At 42.8% G+C, this 16,030-nt stretch overlaps 1 pseudogene; it reads right to left on the reverse strand.

Moving 5' to 3' along the window:
- Window positions 1-5,813: 5,813 nt before the first annotated feature.
- LOC143986710 (zinc finger BED domain-containing protein 4-like) lies at window positions 5,814-7,562 on the reverse strand (annotated as a pseudogene).
- Window positions 7,563-16,030: the final 8,468 nt, after the last annotated feature.

A 16,030-nucleotide genomic window follows, 5' to 3' on the forward strand; every position in this document is an offset into this window, starting at 1 on the left:
AAAGTTCCAATCTGTTAGAGTTAGGAGCCGTCCGACTTGCTCTGTTATGCCGCATACACATGATCGCACATTTTGATAACAAAATCCATGTGATTTCTTCTGACGGATGTTGGCTCAAATTTGTCTTGCATACACACGGTTGCACAAATTTGTCAGAATTTCCAAACATCAAGAATGCAGGGAAGTACAACACGTATGATGGCACTAGAAAGGGGAAGATCAACATCAAGTGCGCCACCTTTTGGGCTCCTTCCACTAATCTTGTGTTAGTAGAAGTTGACAGATGATGGTGACAGACGATTTACGCTTTTCAGCCTCCTGCTTTTACAATCGTTACTGCTCTTCACTTTGTGCTTGTGGGTTCATATTTCTATTATGTATTTGATTTTTCTTGTCTGCTTGTATCTGATTTTCAGCTCCGGCCTTTGTTTTTCAGTGCTTTCTGTTAGTTCGTTCTGACCAGCTGACCATTTTGAAGCCATGAGAACCCTCACCCCGGAACAGAGGGTTTATAACTACCGTGGTGGTGGAGAACGCTTTTCGGATAATGGCCAGGCGGTTCCGCCTATTCCTTACGCCAAGCAACATTGCGAAATATAGACCTAACCATATAATCCTTGCATGCTGCATTCTACACAACTCTTTAAGGAGAAATTCAATGAACTATGTGGCCTCAGTTGGGCCTGACTTCAACAAGAAACCCTGATGGCGCCTGAAGCTGGCCATCCTGGCTTGCCCCCCCCAAAGCGCCCACGAAGTAAGACAGAAGTATGCCCAGTACTTTGAGGATGGGAGGGGCCATTGATATGCCAGAAACTGTTTAAGAATTATTTTATCCTAATTTTTTTTACTTAAACTGAAAAAAGATTTCCTTTGATTTACTGCCTGGGTTTCTTTTAGCTGTCTCCTAGGTTCCCCAATGGGCTTTTCTTTTTGGACATTTTCTTCAATAGTGCAAATGTAATTTATTTGATACATGAGGTGACAATCTCTTCTTTAGCAAACTATTATTATGTTGTGGGTCTGCTACACACACATACCTATGTATGTAACGCATTACTGACAAAAATATTCAGCATTTTCAGCATCATGAATTAATTTTGTGGAGTCATGAAAATGGTGTGATTGTGGCAAATTAGGAAGCACTGTGGGAGTTATTTACTAAAGAAAATTCCACATTGCACTCCAAGTGCACTTAAAAGTGCACATAGAACTGCACTGAAACTGCACTTGTAGTGCAAAGTGTATTTGCCTTTAGTAAATAACTCCCATTGTCACTGTAAACACCAACTTACTTCAAAAATTGCTATTGAGCATTGAAAGAAGAAGCTACACATTGTTGAGTAGAAAACATTTTCCTCAAAGCACATTCACATGTGCGTTAGAAAAGGGTTTTGGAACAAACTAACATCTTTGGTGTATATTTTTTTGTTTCACATTGTAAATATTGTAAATATCCCTATTTTGGTTAAACAGGCATGTTTCAAAGCATAACATACACAACTCAGGAACTTACAAAAATCAACATGGACAAAGTGAAGGAAATATCAGACATGAATATGTCCAAACTGTGTTGATCTTGCCTTCATCAGATGGGATTATGTCACCCCTGTAAAAGTCAAATTTTGAAGATGCACACAAATTGGAATTCAAACTGGGGATTTCCCTCCTGATCCCATGTCTAATGTCAACATGTCCTAGCTCTCATCATGGGGGATCAATGGACCAGTTTTGGGGGTGCAACCCCTCCTCTCACCTAATTGAGTTGGGAGGAAGGGGTCCCATGATGGCAGATAGCACATGTTGACACACTGTGATCCTCTTCAAAATGTGGCTTTTAAAATACTTTAAAAGTTTTTTTTTAATTCAAAAATACATGAAAAAACTGTGCAATTTTTGTGTGTTTTAGATTCTGCCTAAAACATCATTTTTTTAAGCATCATTGATGTTTAACTTTATATTTTCTAAATCGTGATTGCACCCCATTTTCTCCCCGAAGAGGATCTGGGCACTTTCACTGGTGATAGGATTCTTCTTCCACAACATCCACATCACCAAAAAGAAAAAAACACACCATGCATTAGAAATATGCAGGAACAGATACATATCTTATCTGAAACCGTCTCAAACACACACCTGTTGTGGTGACAATTTTGCCCACTTCATAAAGCTCTCCCTCCTCATCCTCTGCTTGTGGTGTAGGGATTTCCCTTCTTTAAGAAGTGGGGGTACCTGGTGTCCTCAGATGTCCAGAGTCTTTTCTCCCCTATGTGAATAAAAAATAGGTATACTTAGCACACAGGTATTGGAGGGCAGAAATAGGAATATGAAACATTGCTCCAAGCTGAAAATTTTTTATTTCCTTTCTAAAGCTGAAATACTTACCTTTACTTACTTATCACACATGTAGACACCCCTATAGTATCCACTAGATATCCAACCCAAAAAGTTTGATTCTAGTGTCCCACACTAGTGCTCCTGCATCCAGATGTGTAAACAGCTGCTGAGTGCCCTCTCCATACACTGAATCAAGTTTGCATCTCATTCTAGTTACAAACTTATCTAGACAGCAAACTTATTTTAATACAAATAGGCATGAATAAATGTAGTTAACCTGTATCTGCCTAAAACATCTTATAAGTGGGCGAACGAACGATGTTCCCTATGACAGATTACTTTGCCCATGAACATGAAAGTTGCCATTTTAAAATGTACAAAGAAAAGCACATGAAACAGCACAAACGTTAAGAAGTAGAATAGGAACATACGACAAAATACTTACTTTTTTTGCAGCACACTCTTATACTGATCGTGCTCCCTCAATTCGAGGTCTGACCATTGTTACCTTAGTTGATCCTTGGATCATCATACCCCAAAAATCCTGTGCGGACTCTTCACAACTTGACATGGCATGAGGAGCACTTATAATAGGGAGAGCAAGAAGGTCCAGGATTCCCTGAGATCAGGAGCAGCAGATGACATTTATGTACCCAGGCTGTGGTACTATGACAGACTGCATTTTCTGCCAGGCCAGACTGAACCCAGGCCAGCACTTTCCAATCTTCCTTCAAGGCTTCCTTCCCCCCCAGCTGAAGCTTCTGATGACCAACCTGGGCCTTCCAGACAGGAACATGTGGAGGAGCCCAGCTTGAGTCAGGTATAGCATTCTTCAAAATATTTCTGTTTTGCCAAATGAATGATGTTAAATATATGTTAGTTTTGATAACTAGTTTCTGATTTCACAAAGTGTTTTACATATCAATAGACAGTAGTGGCCACAAATGATTGTGACAAGAATGAAAAATGCTGGGGTCAGAATGATAGTCTTTTCTATTTATTAACATTCAATTTGCAACAGTCATGAGCTGAAAATTGTGTGTGATTGATGAACCAAAAACTAAAACTGTCCTTTTTTCATACACAAGAAAACCGTGGAAAGTGGCAGCCAGGAGGTGGCGGGAGGTAAGTGGCAGCCAGGAGGTGGCCTGGGCCTAGTAGCCTGTCTGAATCGCAGTTCCCTCCACTCTGCCTTCCACAAAAAAGTGCCAGGAAGAGGAATAACCTGAAGGAGGCAGCAATTGGCCTATTTCTAAAGGCTAGTGCAGCCCTCAGAAACCCCCCCTCAGTGTTCAAGAGGACTATGCCTACATAACAGCCTGAAAAATGCTGGAAATGGAGGAGAGCCAACTCCTCTTCTGTGAGGAAGTTATCTTGCAACCCCTAAATAAGCGGTTGAGGGGCGAACTCACAATCCAAAGCCACGTTTGTGGGTTCAACCATGCTCCTCCTCCTCCTGCCACAACTCCAACACCAGAGCCACAGGCTGGAAGGAAGCGTGTAAGGAAGATCAGAGAGTGATGGCCTGGGTTCAGTATGGTCTGGCAAAAGATGCAGGCTGTGTATGACCACAGCCTGGGGACAGATATGTCATCTGTTGCTGTCCCTGGACCGGATTGTACTCACTATTATATGGACTCCTCAGGCCACCAATTTTGACTGTAAAATAATTGATGTGTGCCCTGGGATACAAAGGCTTCGCCAATTTCAGCAGTTTCTCCAGCGTTGCCTTCCTCTTTATTGTGTTAGGACCCAGAATAAATGGATATTTCTTTTTTACAAATACTTGCCTATGTTTTTTACTTAAAAAAGGCCATTTTGTTAGTGAGTAGGCAGGTACACTTCAAAAATACAAGGTCAAATTAACAAGGGAAACCAACGCAAACCAACCTCTGGGGGGGGCGTCTATGGACAACGAATACTGGACTCGGGAGTGCACATGCAAGGTAACCCCCCAGGAGAACGCTTCTTCTGGGGGTTATCTGATGCAAGGAGGAGTCGCGAGAGCCACCAAGGGACCCAGAAGAGCAGATTTGGGGCCAAAACGAGCTGCACAGAGAAGGTAAGCATGATATGTTTGTTATTTAAAAAAACAAAAAAAACTTTAGTGTCACTTTAAGTTTTATCTCCCAATCAAGGCCATCTTTAATGCGGGGTAATAGGGGACATTTCCACAGGTTCAGTCATTATTGTGGGGCCCAAAGCAGCTGCCCCTTGAGCTCGCACTGTCATGGATTTTAAAAATGCTGTCCCGATACAAACTAGTCCAAAGCTGATCACAGACAGTGCTGCGGGTGACTATACACAGATCTTGCTGCGTCAAATCCAGGCAAGCATAACACAAGCTCAGGTGTGCTGTCAGGCAGGGTGCTGCCTACTGGAGACAGAATTCCTGAGAACAAAGATTACTGGGAACAGATCCCTGCCCCAGCAGCAGATGTTCAGGCACTTTCATTGGCGGGACTCAGATGTGATGGGCCTCAGTCCTGCTGGTGCACATGTAAGGCTGCAGACTGTGAGAGGTTGGGAGGTAAATTAGTTCCGTGGCAGCAGAGTTAAGTGTTAAATCATTAGGTGCATAGGGAAGAGGAGTGTGCAGTTTAGATGATGTAGGCACAGTATGGAAGATGTGAGTGAAATATGGTGAGGTGAGTACAGTATAGAGGATGTAGGTGCAGTATGGAGGGGGTTTGTGCAGTATATAGGAGGTGGGTGCCGTATAGAGGATATAGGTGCAACATGGAGGTACTAGGTCCAGTATAGAGATACTAGATGAAGGATGAAGGTACTAGGTGCAGTATGGAGGAGGTGGGTGCAGTATAGAGGTACTAGGTGCAGTATGGAGGTTGGTGCAGTATGGAGGAGGTAGGTGGAGTATAGAAGTACTGTGTGCAGTATGGAGTAGGTGGGTGCAGTATAGAGGTACTAGATGCAGTGCAACCAATCAGTAAACATTAGTGATCTGCTGTAACCTCTACCAACCAATTAGTTATCAATAATGATGTGCAGTTACCTCTAGCAAACAATCAGTGCATGGTAATGATTAGAGGTCGACCAATATGGGTTTTCCTCAGGCCGATGCCGTTGCCGATATTTAGAAATCGGGGCAGCCGATGGCCGATATATGATGCCGATTTTTGCGGCCAATTTTTTATTTTTTTTCCTTCATTTCATTAAATCTAACAGTTTAGTTAAATAATAAAGAAGGGATACAGAAAATTGCTTAAATTAACCATTTATTAAACAGAAGTACACAACAAGCCTCCAGTCAGTGCACATGTATGTCAGTTAGATAAAAATATAACTATATATCTTAAAAATACACAAAACAGGTGAGGTAATCAAAACTTTTGAAAGAAATCAACGTAATCAACAGCAATAGATAGTAAACAATAGAAAAGTGCAAATTTTCTTTAGTTTTATGCTTTTTGCTTCAGTTCCAGTTCCTGATTCTCTTCTTCACCCACATCCATCACCTAAAAGTTCTCTTGGTACTCCCAGTTTAAGAGCTTCAGGTTGTACTTCAGGAAACACAGTCTCTCTGCATTTTCTCCTGTGAGCCCGCTCCTCTTCTTGTCATAGATGATCCCAATCTCACTGAACACTCTTTCACTGGGAACAGAAGAGGCTGGTGGACAGAGAAATTTTCTTGCCAGTGGTGCACGGTGACACAGGCGGGATGCATTCTGTTTTCACCATTCCAGTGGCAGACCAGTCCGTCTGTCTATCAGTGGCTCACGGAGGTACTTTTCCAACTGCTCTGAAATTAAGTGCTCATCTCTCTCTTCAGCAGGAGTTCCATGAGCCCCCAAAATGTTAGCATACATTTTCTCCAGAAGACCAGAGGGACTGGGTTTCTCCTTCTCTTCTACCCTTGTCCTGGTCAGTTTTGGTTCTGGTCCTTCATCTCCACTAATGGCTCTTTTTTGTTGCTCGGACACAATAGCGTGCTCTTCTCGCAGCCAAGTTTTTGCCTTGCTCAGTGTGTCCCCTGCAAATACATGAGCCTTGTACCGAGGATCAAGCAGTGTTGCCAGCACCAAACATTTGGTATCTTCCATCCTTGTGAATCGTCTCTCCAAGCTTTGCCACATGGTTTTGATCCCCTTGTGGTGTGACCCTCTGCCTGAAGCACCATCTTCAGCACAGCAATGCATGGGATGATGCAGGAGATGGAGGACTCTGCCTTGCTGATATCCAAAGTCACTTCCTCAACAGGGCCCAGTGTATCTATCAAATTTGAGATGATATCCCATTGTTCTGCTGGAGGTGTGGTAAACTTGCCATGTTCTGCTACATAGAGATTCAGGGCAGGCTGCTGCTCCAGCATCCTCTGCAACATATGTAATGTGGAGTTCCAGCGGGTGGGAACATCCTGAATGATGCTGTGCTGGGGGAGGCCAAGATCTTTTTGGATGGCTCCAAGACGCTGCTTTGCAAGCACAGAGTGGCTAAAGTGTCTTTAATTTGGCAATGATGTCCCCCACTACTCGCTGACTGCTGATGCTCTCTTTCACCACAGGCTGTAATGTGTGTGCACTGCAGCTTAAGTATGGTATATCTGCGAGTCTGAGGCCTTTAATCATGTTGGCACCACTGTCTCGCAGCACAAGCACCACTCTGTCTTGGTTGATGTCCCAATCATTGAGCATGCTAAGGAACATCTCCCTGATATAGTCCCCAGTATGGGAGCCAGACATGGCCTTGACATTTAGAATTACCTGTTTCTTTTCCCAGTTACTGTCTATAAAATGACATGTTAGGCTCATAAGTGATTTTGCTTCACCAGACCAACAGTCTGTTGTGAAGGACAAATAGGGGGCAGCATTCTCTGTTGCAATTAGTGTCTTAATCCGCTCTGTAACCTTCTTGTACACACTGTCCAGAATGTCTGTGCTGTAGTATTTTTCACTTTTGATTGAATATCTTGGTTCTATGGTTGCCAGCAAGCATTGGGAGACAATATCTGCAACAACTGTAAAGGGCTGGTTGTCTGTGGCAGTCATTTCTGTAATTAGCGTATCAATTTTCTTGGACTGGGGATCAGTATTTTGCCATTTTCTTTTAGAATCAAACATCTGTACTACAGTGGGCTGAAAGTTGGCTGAAGAAGAAGCTGCATCTTCTTTCTCCCTCTGTGCATCTTTATAAGCTTGGAGGTGGTGGACTTTCAGATGATTCCAGATATTTGTGGTATTTTTAGCCTTTCCTTTTTCTGCTCCCATGCAATTTCTGGCAGATATTGCACTTGGCCTTCCCTGATGTTGGCTCACTGAAATACTGCCATACTGGGTTTGAGTTCTTTTCAGCCATCATCAGACTGTAATTATTAAAAAATTTAAAATTACAATCTTAGTCATTTTAAAGGAGGGTACAGCAGTGGCGGCTGGTGCTCAAACGTTTTTGGGGGGCGCAAACAAACTGAAAAAAACCCCATCAAACGCAGCCACTGTGCTCCATCAAATGTTGCCAGTGTGCATCCCCCATCCACCCTGCACTTACCTTGTCTCGGTAAGGCAGCGGGTCACGGCGGCGGTGTGCTCCACGATCCTCGATGTCTTCTCCTGTCCTCTGTATAGGCATCCAATCAAAGTGACTGTCGTTTCAGCCAATCAGGTGACAGGTAACAGACCCAAGCACCTGATTGGCTGAGAGGCGGTTCAGGGTTAGGAAAGCGAATGAATCGGTTTCCTAACACAGCGCTGAGTGAACAGCGAGTGGCCAGCACCTTTTTGGATGCCTATTAGAGCCTATGGCTCTAATCGGGTGCTTCCAAAAAAATACCATGCATGAACTTATGGTGAAAGAGATGTGACAGGAGAGAGGCGCCGGCGCCCGTGTGCCCCTTATGGATGCACTGCCACTGGGGTACAGAGAAGTGGCTGTGGAGGGGGGGTACAGAGAGGTGACTGTGGAGGGGGGTACAGAGAGAGGTGGCCGTGGAGGAGTGGGGTACAGAAAGAGGTGGCTGTGGAGGAGGGGGGTACAGAGAGGTGGCTGCGGAGGAGGGGGGTACAGAGAGGTGGCTGTGGAGGGGGGGTACAGAGAGGTGGCTGTGGAGGAGGGGGGTACAGAGAGGTGGCTGTGGAGGGGGGTACAGAGAGGCGGCTGTGGAGGGGGGATACAGAGAGGCGGCTGTGGAGGGGGGTACAGAGAGGTGGCTGTGGAGGAGGGGGTACAGAGAGGTGGCTGTGGAGGGGGGGTACCGAGAGCTGGCTGTGGAGGGGGGTACAGAGAGGCGGCTGTGAAGGGGGTACAGAGAGGCGGCTGTGGGGGGATACAGAGAGGCGACTGTGGAGGAGGGGTACAGAGAGGTGGCTGTGGAGGGGGGTACAGGGAGGTGGCTGTGGAGGAGGGGGGTACAGAGAGGTGGCTGTGGAGGGGGTGTACAGAGAGGTGGCTGTGGAGGGGGGTACAGAGAGGCGGCTGTGGAGGGGGGTACAGAGAGGTGGCTGTGGAGGGGGGTACAGAGAGGTGGCTGTGGAGGAGGGAAGTACAGAGAGGTGGCTGTGGAGGAGGGGTACAGAGAGGTGGCTGTGGAGGGGGGTACAGAGAGGTGGCTGTGGAGGGGGGGTACAGAGAGACGGCTGTGGAGGGAGTACAGAGAGGCGGCTGTGGAGGGGGGGTACAGAGAGGCGACTGTGGAGGGAGAGGTACAGAGAAGTGGCTGTGGAGGGGGGGTACAGAGAGGTGGCTGTGGAGGGGAGGTACAGAGAGGTGGCTGTGGAGGAGGGGGGTATAGAGAGGTGACTGTGGAGGGGGGGGGGGGTACAGAGAAGTGGCTGTGGAGGAGGGTCATCCATTTTCTAAACGCCAGCTTGTCAGCCAGGTTTCACTTTAAAAGGATCTTAAATAATACAAGCTGGCATCTATCTGCATGCACATGATAAGGCTAGGTGCGTGCTAATGAGCTGACCAGCCAAACACATAGTGAGATAGAAGCAGCCAGCAGGCTCCGCCTCCGCAGGGAAGGAAGAGGAGCTTAGCTAGTGCTGGCTGCGATCTCCTCCGGAGGCTTGTGATATTGTAATGATGTTCCTCTGCTACAGCCTGGGGAAGGGAGGGGCGGGGCGGTGCGGTGCCAGTGAAACTTTCTCCTTCCGCTCTATAGTGGCCGGCCGCACGGGTGAAGGATCGAGGATTATTTTTACATGCTGCTGCAGTGGGGACACAGGTCTGTACTGCAGACGGCCGGGTATAGCGTTACCTGCAAATCGGCATGGTATGCACAATATTTGGCCGATTTCATAAAAACGGCCAAATATTGGCCAATATATCGGCGCGCCGATATATCGGTCGACCTCTAGTAATGATGTGCTATAACCTCTAGCAACCAACCAGTGACTAGTAATGATTAGTTGTAACCTCTGGCAACCAATGACAATTGCTGTCTGATCTGCTGTAGTAAACTGATTTTGAGTGTAGTTATTTATTGCATGTCTCAGAGAAGGTGGAGAGAGAAATTGCATGGAGGGGCAAGCAAATGTTTGCCCAGGGTCCAATAAATATTAAAGATGGCCCTGCTCCCAAAGCTCTAAGTAAGAACATAAAGAACATACTACATCTTTAAAAAAAGCTACCATATTTTAAACTCTGTTTCATCTCTGTCTGGAGTGATAGTGGGCATCAGAGGCCTTTCTTAAAGTATATACACTTTTACAGTTACATTTGAGAAACCCCTCTATATGTTTATGTGTTCCCATTCACACAGCATGCTTAACCACTTTCGGACTGCCCACCGCACATATACTGCGGCAGTACGGCTCGGCTGTGTGAACCGACGTACCTGTACGTCGGTCCGTGCATGAGATACAGTGGGTGGGAGCACACATGTGGGTCCAGTGGACTCGACGCCCGCTAGCCACCTGCGATCATGGTATAGAGAGGCAGAACAGGGATCTACTTATGTAAACAAGGCGGATCCCCTTTCTGAAAGAGGACAATACTGAGATTTGCTGTTCCCTGTGATAAGGTCCCAGTAAGCCCATCCTCCACACAGTTAGAACACACCAAGGGAACACAGTTAACCCCTTGATCGCCCCCTAGTGTTAACCCCTTTCCTGCCAGTGTCATTTATACGTTGATCAGTGCATTTTTTTTAAGAACTGATCACTGTCAGATTTGTTTGCCACAATGTTGCAGTCTGGCTAAAAATTGCAGATCATCGCCATTACCAGTAAAAACAATAAAAAAAATAAGATTTTTATTTTTTATTTTTTACTCTGTTTCTTTGTTTTTATTCAGAATTTCAATAAAAAAATACATGAAAGTTGCATTAACAACTATTATGTACAAATACATTGTAAATACAGGTTAGGATGACTATAAGTCAAATCAACTTAAGATCACAAATTCAAAAAAAATATCCAATAAAATATTGATGGGTATGTATATGCCATCCTAATATGAAAAATAGGTGTCACATTGGGCCCAACTGAGACCCTATTATTCTATAACGAAAGACAGAAATAGGAAAGAGAAGAGAGAGAGAGATAAGGAAGAAAGAAATTACAGATATAAAATACTATATGCCAACTTATCTGTGAATGAGAGTTCTTTAAACGGATACAACTTTGGATTCGCTCTCCAGATAATCAATCCAGGGTTTCCAGGATTCCTGAAATAATGCTAAGCTATCATTTAAAAGTGACCATAATCCAAGATAGTTTAGCTTTGAGTATAGTAAAAGGAATTGATGTTGTCTTCCAGGATTTAGCTATGCTAATTTTTTGCCACTATAAAGAGGAAATTAATCAATCCTCTGAAGTGTATTGGGATTTTTTCTACCACTACATAATAATGCTTGTTTAGGGGATTTGATTATATTGATTTGAGTGAGGGACTAAATAAGATCATAAACTCGAATCCAGAAACATTTCACTTTTGGGCATTGCCACCAAATATGACACATCGTCCCCTCTTGACCACAACCCCTAAAAGATAATGGTGAAGTTTCTGGAACATAGGAAGCTATTCTCTTTGGAACCATATACCACCTCAGTGATACTTTATAATTGGCTTTGATGATTGAAGTCTTAACTAGGGATTTAAAAGTATTGTGGGCTAGTCTATACCATTCTTTCAATTCTAAAGTATTATTCATATAATTTTCCCATGTAACCATGTTTTACAGTAGCAGATGATAAGAATTGCCGAAATGTGACTTTTTTAAACAAAAATATGAACACATATTGGCCTAAACTGATGAATAAATGCGTTTATATATATATATATATATATATATATATATATATATATATATATATATAATATTTTTTTTTGGGGATATGTATTATGGCAGAAAGTAAAAAATATTGTTATTTTTTTTCAAAACTGTTGGTTATTTTTTGTTTATAGTGCACAAAATAAAAATCACAGAGGTGATCAAATACCACCAAAAGAAAGCTCTATTAGTGGGAAAAAAGACATCAATTTTGTTTGGGTACAACTTCTCAACACCACGCAATTGTCAGTTAAACTGATGCAGTGCCATATCGCAAAAAATGACCTGGACATTAAGGGGGAAAATCCTTCTGAGGCTGAAGTGGTTAAAGGGGTTGTAAAGGCAGAAGCACTATTGGCTCCCAGTGCTGTCAATCAAAATCAGTCAACCAATGAGGATAGAAAGATGGCAGAGCCCTGTGTCTGAATGGACAGAGGGAGCTGTGGCTCGACTCGAGTGCCCCCATAGCAAGCTGCTCAATGTGGGGCACTCAACAGGAGGAATGGGCCAGGCGCACTGAAGAGGGACCCACAAAGGGGAGGATCTGGGCTGCTCTAAGAAAAAACACAGGTAAGTATAACATGTTTGTTATTTTTAACTAAAAAAAATTAGACTTCAACATTTTTTTTAACCCACTCAATACTGGGCATTTTCACTCCCTTCCTGCCCAGGCCAATTTTCACACATTGAATAATAATTGCATGGTAATGCAATGCTGTACCCAAATTAAATTTTTACAATTTTTTTCTTTAGACAGATAGAGCTTTATTTTAGTGGTATTTAATCACCACTGGGGTTTTTCTTTTTTGCTAAATAAATAAAAAAAGACAACATTTTTAAAAAATTGCTTTTTTCACAGTTTCTATCATAACATTTTGCAAATAAGTAAGTTTTTTTTCTTCACTGGTGTGTGCTGAAGAAGCTGCCTGGTGTGCACTAATGGGCGCTGATGAGGTAGCACTGATGGGAACTGATAACCTGTACTGATAGGCACTGATGAGGAGGCACTGATGAAACTGCACTGATAATCAAGGCATTGATGATCAGTGCCCTGATTATCAGTATAAATGCTATACCCACTGTGCCCTGTCCTGGTTATCGACTCTTCATTCCTCACACAGGGACAGCATGTGAGGAAAGGAGAGTCGATAACCAACAAGATTGTTTACATATATCCAGCTGTGATAGGACACCACTGATCACATGGTAAAGGGCTGCTGTGATTGGCTCTTTACCCAGATCTCTGATCCTCCTTGTTCAAGAGACACAGTGATCACAGACACTTTCCAAAGCATGCCCCCAGAGGGTGCATGGGAAGCGTGTTCTCGGTAGGAGCGTCCAGTGACGCCCTCCCAGAACTGGAAAGCCATGCCATAGTATGTTGTGCAAGTGGTTAAAAATATTTCTTCACCTTTAAATTTGACACTGAGCTATGCTTCATTGATATATAATGTGGGAGTATGGTTTCTACATTTTTATATCTTTGTTAGAACAGTCAATATTTGCAGCTAGTTGATCGTTGATAATGAAGAATTGTGAACACAGCAAAGTAACTGTGAACGGTAGAGACAGGATTAATTATGATCATAAGAATCATATATAATATCCTTGATAAGGCATCAGCCTTACCATTTCTTGACTCGGGCCAATACAAAATATTGCAATTTAACCTGGAAAGGAACAGTGACCAACATGTTTGTCTGACAGACAATCTCTTGGCAGAACAAATTAATCCTAGATTTTTAAGATCAGTGAGAACGGTTACAGGACGATTAGAAGCATCCAGCAGATGCCTCTGGAAAAAAGCTTCCTTAATTGACAGCAACTTTTTATTCCCAATGTCACAATTCTTTTCAGGTGAAAATGTTAAGTGAGAGAAATAAGCACAAGGATGAAGCTGCATCTTCTCTCCTCTTCACTGAAAAACAATAGCTTCCAAGGGAGAGCCTGACACATCCACCTCCCTGATAAAGGGCAGTTCAAGATCAGGATGTACCAATATTTGTGCAGAAATGAAAAATGGAGAAATAATAGATATATTCGACACACTTCGTGGTAGGAAGTGGATATCTCAGAGTAATCGTTCAAAGGGAAAGAGGGTGCCCCCATCCATACTGAATATAGCAAATACAGAGCAAAACGGGACTTGGGGACTTTAAAGGCACCAGTATAAATCAAGATACAATAATCCAATAAAATATAATAAAATATACAAGATCGCTTGAAATCTAGGGGGTATGGAAAATCTACCCTACGCAAAGCATATAACAGGGCACTGCGTCAGTCTCGCATGTCCCTTTTATATAAACAAAAAAACTCCGTACATAAACCCATCGTGAGATTTATAACAAGATATTCCAATCATCACTCAAATTTGCATGACACCTTGGAAACTTACTGGCCTCTCCTCAGAGAGGATCCTATTGTGGCAAAATATATTCATATTAAACCCAGCATTACTTTCCGTAGAGCTAGGTTTCTACGGGACCATCTAACATCAAGCCATTTCACCTGCACAGCCCAAAATCGCCCCCCTTGTGGCATATTCAGATGCAGAAAATGTCCTTTCTGTCCCCTGATCAGAACTGGCCAATCATTTATTCTGCCCAATGGGGAAGTTTTTACCCCCAAATTCTTTGCCAATTGCGACACACGCAGAGTTATTTATCTCATGATGTGTAAATGCTCTGCTTTCTACATAGGAAAAACCATCAGAAAATTTAGGGCACGAATAAAGGACCACATCTATTTCTCGTCAGGAGGAAAAATTGTGACTTCGATTAGCAGACATCTTGATTTATATCATAAATTTAACTCATCAGTTATTTCTTTTATTGCATTAGATGTAATCCCTCCAAATCCACGTGGGGGTGATTGGGACAAATCCATCTTGAAAAAGGAAACCCTGTGGATTGAAAAATTAAATGCTACATTTCCCCCCAGAATAAATGAATCCCACTCCTACAGACCCTTCCTATAAACATCTCTCTTCTCTCTCTGTTTATTTCCCTCTGGTTTTCACAAATATAAATTAATCATATAATTCAGTGTATTAAACTTTATAATGTATATACATACAAATTAACCCATTGTGACATACAATGGGTATATCATATTCCAATGGATATTCTTGGCAGGCGTTTCCAAGTGTTAATTTGTATTGTGCAGTTTTCTTCTCCTGTCCACTCGATTTTTTGCAAGATAAACATTGTTATCCTTGCTTCAGTGTAATTATGATTATCTGTATGTAACATGAGCTTGTTTTGAGGGATGATGACAGGCAGGTGGCGCTGTGCCGGTCTTCGGGCGCTGTGCGACTGGTAAGCGCCACAGTTTATTTTCTGTAGGCGCTTAGGGAGTCTTTTCGTTGGTCGATAGTCCATCTAGTAGACTGGCTTATTGGGCTCCTCCTCCTCAGAAGAAGCGGCATTGAAACGCGAAACATGTCGGGCATAATCTTGGGATGCTAAATCAGCACATCATTTCAGTGAATATACATGTGAATGTTCATCCTGAATGGGTTACTCTTTAGCTATTATATACTTACCATCATATTGTGCTGTATTGTGATGCTATTGCTGATATAGGTCCCTTTGAATGAACAGAATCTTTGTCTATGGTTTTTAATCATTCCATTTTGTACCTCCTCAAATAAATTTATAAAAATCAATTAAATGGATTATTGTATCTTGATTTATACTAATATTTGTGCAGAAGTGAAAAGAGTCTTTAAGTCTTTAGGCAGGATGTAGAAGTTAGAAAATCCATCAAATTCTTGTATTTCCTTAACATTTCAAGGAGCAGGTCCATCAATCACTGCTTTGATCTTTTTGGGATCCGTACTTACATCCCTAAAACTAGAACTTTGTTTTCAACAAAGAAAAGGGATACTGCTGCAAGAGGCATTAAGTATCTAATAAAACCCTTCTATAAATTCTCATCAATTCACTCCTTAAGCACCTTTAATTCAGGTTCTGGCAGGTTGAAAAGGCAGCCAAATGATGTTAATGCGCCTGAGAGCAGCTCAGTGGGACAATTGTATGGGTGATGAGGAGGTAATTAATCTGCATTCATTTTATCACAGACATGCCGGAACTCATGTTATTGTGGAGGCAGGTTGTCATATGACTAGTTGGTTACGACATCAATTTGCGATACCTTGAATGGTGAAGACAGTTCGAGTTTCTCTACAATGTTCCTTGCAATGGGGGGTGTAAAATGTATAGTCCATATCCCCCCAGTTAATGGAGGGATTATAATAGAAAACCAAGGAATGCCCAGGAAGTCAGAAAATTTGGGTGGCATAATCAGCTGAAAGCTGATAGTCTCATGATAGTCAGCTTCACATTCGAGTTCAATAGGAACGGTTTCATGGGTAATAGGTACTGACGATAAAGTTGAACCATCAACAGACTCCATATCAGTGGGGGCAGATTTGTTTCTTGTTTGAATATTATTGCTTTGCGGAAA

Source organism: Lithobates pipiens, unplaced genomic scaffold, assembly GCF_037356315.1.
Source record: "Lithobates pipiens isolate NorthernLeopardFrog02 unplaced genomic scaffold, aLitPip1_a1.2 Scaffold_18, whole genome shotgun sequence".
Taxonomy (NCBI): domain Eukaryota; kingdom Metazoa; phylum Chordata; class Amphibia; order Anura; family Ranidae; genus Lithobates; species Lithobates pipiens.